This window comes from Hippopotamus amphibius, chromosome 12, assembly GCF_030028045.1.
Source record: "Hippopotamus amphibius kiboko isolate mHipAmp2 chromosome 12, mHipAmp2.hap2, whole genome shotgun sequence".
In the NCBI taxonomy this organism is placed as follows: Eukaryota; Metazoa; Chordata; class Mammalia; order Artiodactyla; family Hippopotamidae; genus Hippopotamus; species Hippopotamus amphibius.
In genome coordinates, this window is record NC_080197.1 from 69,653,340 (window position 1) to 69,660,817 (window position 7,478).

A 7,478-nucleotide genomic window follows, 5' to 3' on the forward strand; every position below is an offset into this window, starting at 1 on the left:
AAGAACCCGTAGGAAGCAAGCAGCTTCGTGGCCCTCTGCCGAAAGTCTAAATGTGTTGAAACATGTTCTTTAACTTTCTGACCCATTTCCCATTCTCTGTGATTTCCAGCTGACATGGCTTTCCTACCATAGTAACCACTGCAACTTTCTAAACCTCCTGACCGACTGCAGCCTTAAGCCCTCCTGCTCCCCCTTCCAGGCTACTAGTTTTGCTCTTTCATAGGGTTCCTTAGTCCTTGGGGCCAGGCTTCTGGGTGCACCAAGGCAAAAAGCTTGTAACAGCTCCTCGGGCTCCCTGGTGCCCAGGGCTGCGTGGAGGGCATGTGAGTCCCGTTCTCCACCCACTGTGGCCTCCATCCCGGCATTCGTGCCTCCTGCCCCCCCAGGACAGCCTCTGTCCTGGCCTGGTGACCTCATCAACTCCTGCACTTTTCAACCTCCTCCCAGGCATTTCTTTTTCCTGTGCCCATGCCTCTGAATTTTTTTTTTTTTTTGCTTCTGTCATTGACTCTGCGACTGAATGTTTTCAATAAATCATCAGAAAATCCTTTGTGAGTTTATTTTCCTTAAATCCCACATTCATCGGTCACCCTCTGTGTCACGGCACCCACGCAGGCCCCACTCTGCCACCGAGGTCGTCTGACCAAGGGAACCTGAGTGTCCAGCGGGTTTGCTCCGTGGGGATCTGCCTGGCAGGGTGATGTTGAGTTGGAACCTGCAACTTTACAAGAGGGAGATGTAAACTCCGGGGGGCTCTCTGTTCCTCACAGGGACGGCGGGGAGACTCCTCCGCAGCCTTCTGGGTTCTTTGCTTTTCTTGTTTCTGCTGTTTGGGCTGTTGTTCTTCCTTTGCACTTAATCCTGATCTGACAGCTGTGTGCAGGATGATTGGGGGGATATTTCAATGTTCAGGGTGCATGGACTAGGGTTGAATTCCCAGCGCTCCAAAAAGAACGGGGTAGGGTGGCAGGGGACAGGGGACGACCTGCAGGAAGGCGGGACAGAGAAGGGAATCTCAGGGGTGGCAAGCTCCCCACTCCCTGCAGCAGATGTGGGCCAGGCAGCTGGGTCGTTGGTGCCACAGCAGGAAACCTGTCCTGGAAGGGAGGCTGCGAGAGCTTCCGTCCGAGGCACTGAGAACTGTCACAGTCACGTGCCGGGTCCCTCCCGGCGCACCCAGTCCTCCTCTTGCTACGGACACGATTTGGCAATGACCCTTTCCTTGAAGCCAAAAAAAAAATTATTTTCAAAACGAGAGATAAGGGCTTTTTTCTTTAGGTTGTCATCCCACTCATTTTTCTTCCCTGTCTCAGATAAGGGAGGCAGAGTTGTTTTAATTATGTTTTCAGAGCGAGGGTACAGACACTTTTTTCCTGCCATGCCAAGAGTCCCTTCTGGGGCTGCTGAGTTTTTGCGCAGGGCTGTTTTCTTGGAGAGAAAAGAAGTAGATTTTCTGTTGCTGGGAATGACATGCCAGCCTCATGCAGGGGTCAGGGGCCAAGCTCGAGGGGCCCAGGCACAGGGAGTGCGAGTGGTTAGTGCTCAGGGTGGTTTCTGAAGGAAGATTCTCAATTGCAAGTGGAAACTCTGGTCTTTGAAACCCAACCCTGAGACTGCCGTCCAAATGTATATTATGGGATGGGGCTCTGTCCTGGAGCGGCTGTAGGTCTGGCTGTCTTGCCAGGGCGGCTAATATTAACCAGCACATTGTGTTTGTATAAATTCTCATGTGTCAATGCACCTTCATGCCTGTGATCTCCTATGAACCTCCTTGAGCATTTCTGTGAAATGGGTGGTTAGGCATAGTTGTACCCATTTTGCATGTAAAGAAACTGAGGCACAGAGAGATGAAGAGACCCCCCCCCCCCCCACACACACACAGCCTTCCAAATCCCTGCCTGCCTTGGCAGCCCTCCAAGCTCTTTGGCTTGAAACCTTTGATTTTCTTCTCCTCCCCATCCTTTCCTCCCCACTGTCAGCCCGTCTCAGCCAGGTCCCCCCAGTGCTTCCTTTGTGCTGGTTTTCTCACTCACCTAGTCCTCACATCTTCACCCCAGTACCTGCACATCTGGGATGATGCTCTAACTGCTTTGCCTACATCTGAATCCCCTTCTCTTGACTCCATCTGCCACACACCTGCCAGATTCATGTTCCTACAAGTCCATCTGTTGTGTCTTCCCTGAAGAATAACGTCTTGCTGTTCAAGGCCATCACTGTCTGGCCCCTCTGACACCCCCACCTGGTCCCAGGGAGTTCCTCCTTCATACCAACCTTCTGCTTCCACTAAACTGCCTGCCTGTTTCTATTTTTCTTCCCACATGTGCTCATCCCTGCCTCTGAGCAGTAATTTAAGTGTGCTGGCTGAAGACAAGAATCTGGGTTTGTGTCTCTGCTTGGCCTCTCAACTGCTGTGTAAGCCTCAGTTTCTGCACCTGTAAAGTGGGACTGAGATGAATACTTGCTCATAGTGCTATGAACATAGGTACTTATCACACTGCTCAGCTACAGGAAGGAGTTGGTAAATGCTGGTTATTTTTATTATGCCTCTAACTTTGCTTTCTTGAAAGCTGCTTTGCCCCAAAGACTTCCCTGAAAGTCCAGTGAAAATGAACATTCATATGACTTTTCTCGTGTGCCAGGCACTGTTATATGTGCTTTACAGATATTAACTCATTCAGTCTTCATATCAACCCTAATACAATATTATTATTATATCCATTGTAATGTGGGGAAATGGGAATTCAGGGGTATTAAATACCTTTCCTGAGTTTACCCAATGAAAGCTGACCCTGGACTAGCTCCATCCTGCAAATTCCAAAGACTCCCCCTCCAGACCCCCACTGAGCACCTGCTTTATGCCACCTCCTCCTGAGTTTATGTAGGGCAAGGACCAGGCCCCAACACATTGCCTTGCACCTGGCAGATGCCTGGGAATGAATATGTTTGCTGGGAGGGTGATGTGGCCCCAAGCATCTTTCTCCATCCCTAATCTAGGCAGGGCCTGGATTAGTTTCAAGACTTTAACAAACGACCACAAACTCACTGATGTAAATTGTCTTACATCTCTGGAGCTCTGAAGTCCAACATAGGTCCACTGGCTAAAATCAAGGTGTCAGTTGAACTGTGTTCCTTTCTGTAGGCTTCTTGGTGCAGAATCCTTTTCCTTCCCTCGCCAACTCCTAGAGGCCATCTGCATTCCTTGGACCATGGCCCCTTCCTCCATCTTCAAAGCCAGCAAGAGCAGCTCAAGTCCTTCTCACACTATAGCACTCTGATCTTGTCTTCTGACCCCTTTTCCACTTTTAAGAACCCTTCTCATTACATTGGGCTGCCTGGATAATTCAGGATCACCTCCCTATTTTAAAGTCAGCTCGTGGTACTTCCCTGGTGGCATAGTGCTTAGGACGCCACATTCCCAATGCAGGGGGCCTGGGTTCGATCCCTGATGGGGGAACTGGATCCCACATGCATGTTGCAACTAAGAGTTTGCATGTCGCAACTAAAGAGCCCACCTGCTGCAACTAAGACCCAGCACAACCAAATAAATAAATAAATAAATATTGTTTAAAAGTAAAATCAGCTCATTAGCAACCTTAACTCACTTGCCACCTTAATTTCCCTTTATCATATAACATAACAACACGTTTATTGTTTCTGAGATTAGGGCATGCATGTCTTTGGGGGACCATTTGTCTGCCTACCACAATCCCATATGGAATTAAAAGTAAAAGCAATACCTACTCATAAAATAAGTATAAAAAAATCTGACCAAATACTAGTCTACCTTGGTGACCTTGAATAAAAAAGGAAATACAGTATTTTTTTTCTAAAATCACATCTTTGGCTGCCCTTGCTCTGTGGTGCTCTGCGACTGGGCCTCCTCTGGCTGCTGGACAGTCCAGCACAGATTGAGGGCCTGGCGAGGGGGCAGCTGAAGGAGGCGGATGTGACTGCATCCCATCTGTCCTATTCCCCAGCCCTTAACGGGAAGAGGGGACAGGATAAGATATGGAAAGTGTAACAGAGGCGACAGCACGAAGGCAGTGCAGAAAGGAATGGGTGCATCTAGGTCTGCAAAACAAGGTGGTGAGAGACATGCCACCTCCTCTCCCCCTGCCGTAGCCGGCCAAAGGTGACAACGGGGCTGAGGCTCATGGGAACCCTCAAAACCAGGAAACAAAGTTCCAACAGGCCAGCAGGGAGAGAGTGACTGGTGGGAAGAACGCACAGAGACAATAAAGCCATGGTCCCATTCACATTCAATGCTTTTCAGTTTTTATCGTAATTAAATGTTTTTTAAATGTTAATGGAATAAATTGAACTTGACTTCCCCATTTTCTCCAGATCCTGCAATTATGCTCAAGGCCCATCTTGAAAGGATGCCAGAGGGTGATGGATTAACTAGAAAATAAATCAAATTTCCCTTGCTACAGAGTTAGGGAACTGCAATAAGCATTCCATCCCGCCTCTGGTGATGGAAGGGTTGCCTCACTTCTTCCCCAGCCATCCGGGTGAGGAACAGCCTGGGGAAGGAGCTTGCTAACGTGTCATAAACCAAACTCCATCAGGGCAATAAACCTCGGTTGCCACAGCGCAGCGGGTGAACGGGCCTGGGCACCATTTCTGCCCAGCTGCCTCCTCTTGCCAAGGCTCCCTCCCAGTAAATATCTAGCTAGTGAGCTCTTGGAAATGAGCTGGGCATGATGCCAGCCAGACTCCCAGCTTTCCAGGATGGGTGATGCAGGGGGCCAGGCACCTGCTGCCTCTGCTCTCACTGGTGTGGGGCTTTCGTGCCCAGCTTTGGTGACTGGGTATCCTGGGGCAGGAGCCAGGGGAGCCTGCATGCGGTCTGCTCCCAGGCCTGAGTCAGAGGCAGAAATTCCCACCTGGGCCTGGAGATACTGACAGCAGGACCTGGGCTGGGAGAGAGGCCGAACGGAGCCCTAGGTCAGAGAATGTGGGATCATCTGAGCTCACCAGCAGTGGGGATTCGGGGTTTCCTACACTTGTCCCCCAGTTTACCTCCATCCTCCTGTCTTCACACCCTCTTTTTACCCTGCTCCCTTTATTAAAACTTGCCACTTCTCTCCTCCGTTCATGTTTGTATACAAGTTATTGATCGAACCTCCAGGGGTGTTTGCATAGAACAGAAATCAAAGCCTTCAGCTATAGGGACCACACGCAAATGGGGAAGTTTCAGGATGGCCAGGAAAGATGTTTCTGGCCATTAAAACCTCTCAGGAGTTTCTAAAACCAAACTGAGTAGAGAGTTTCCTATTCTAGCTGTCTAGGCGGGCCTTTCTGACAATTTCCACATCAACGGGATGTTGACTTATCTGTTCCACTGTGTGTTGGGATTAGTTCAAGCCCTGCTGGAGAACTTTCTTTATACGGAGCCTAACCTGGTCCTGCAGAGCTTTCTCACACATGTGCATCTTCCACCTTTGAGAGCATCAAAGAAATCTCAGACAGCTTCACACACTGAAGCTCTCTCCATGTGACTCCTGAAATGTCCCATCTATGTTTCTTCTCCCTTCCTCAGTTGAGAGTGTTTCTGGTCATTTTATTGAATATGTAGCTTCTCTCTTCCATTTCAGACCGCCCCAGCTTCTTGACATGATGTCCAAAGTGGGAGGCAAAATTCCTAATGATATCGGACTAGGACAATGCAGAATGGAAGATCATCACAGCTGCGAACTCTCTGCTTCTATTATTACAGCCCGAGATCCAAACAGCCTTACAGGAGACCTCACAACACAGTTGCAGATTCTGTGCACACACTGCTAAACCTTTTCATGTGAGCTACTTCTAGGCCATGTAGTCATGACCACATTTGTAGTCACGCTATTAGGTGCATTTGCTAAATATCATCTTGCCCACTTTCTCTCTTGAATCCAGCCTTTCAAAAATCTATTTGTCTGTCTGTCTATCTATCTATCTATCTATCTATCTATCTATCTATCTATCATCTATCATCTCTCTGTGTGTATGTGTGCGTGTGTATGAGAGAGGTTTTTCTCACTCCCTTTCTTCTGAAAATCTATATTTCCATCTAAGTCATAGATAATAAACTTGAATGCAGCAGAACTAAAGGAGGGTCCCTAAACCAGGCAACTGCAGATGATTTTTCTCCACATTCATTAAACAATATCTTCAGTGCCCAGATGTTCCACTTGTTACCAACAAGCCCATATACCCATGTACCCAACCACGTGTTTCTCTCTGGTTCACAACAAGACCACAGGAGCCCTTGTCACTCAAACTGAAGTCCATGTGCTCCTCACTGACCAATCTAAGCTGACCTTGTCAAAGAAAGATGTCCTTAACCTGCCCTTACGTGCCCTCCATAGACCCAGGTTGGATCCAAGAAATCCTAGAATCTTTTCCCAGGTGCTACTAAGAGACCCTTTAATAACCTGGTGGAATTTGGGGTGTGTTTTAGCAGCAAGCTCACAAGTTGTAGTTTAGAGAATATGCCTTTGGGGCACTTGGAAAATCAGAGTTCTGTCTAGGAACAGACATAGGTGAAAAGGCCAGTGAGGGCTCCCAGCCCTTGACACCACAGCCTGCGCTCTAATTAGGGACGGTGACCATCATTTGTCTCGTCTTTGCTTCACTTTTACGCTTGGTGCCTTTTCCTACACAGGTCTGCCCTTTTTTCCACGTTGTATGATAGCCTTCAGCCTCTTATATGGGCTGCCAACAAATAACGGTGAAGCACACGCTAGGGGAAAAGAAGTTTGTGATGCATGGTCATTAGCTGTCCTCAGGAGTCCTCGGGCTTACCACCAACTGGACTTTGGTTCACTTGGTTAATGATGGTGAGTACAGGGCAAGTGAAATCTCAGAAGAAGCCTAAAATCTAGCATTTGCCATCGCCTTTCAGATACTTCTGCCATCCTTCCTGTCTTGAGCCAGTGCTAACCTCAGCCCCCTCCTGTGAGGTCTTGAGTCCCTGTCCTCAGCCATATCCTTGCTTAATCAGGACACATGTTGGGAATGTGAGTCCCTAAGGGACTGGGATGGGGCAAAACTTATGAAATAATAGGAAAGAGATGAAGGGAATCATGCACCCCGGGGCAGGGGGAATAACCAATACCTGAAACTTACCTGGTTAGGACTTGGTTGCAGGTAATGATACCTGCTCCACCAACCTCTCAGGGAAATGTGTCAGTGTTTGTGCACTAGAAAGTAAGTGTTCTTACTTGAGGGATAGGGGAGGACAGAGAAAGGGAACCAGAGGAGGGGCATTCCCATAATTTTCAAGCCTGGGGCAATTCTCTTACTGCTTTAGGGAAACAGCTTGGAGAGAAAGAGGCAGAGGACAAACGTGCTTGCCAGCTGCTTCTGTGAAAGTCAGAAAACAGAAACAAAAAACAACAAAACGAGACCTAGTGGTAGAAAAATCTATTCCATAAGTCTTTTTTTCCCTGTGTCCCTCTTATAGGACCACCTGCAGAATTTCAACCCTTACCTGC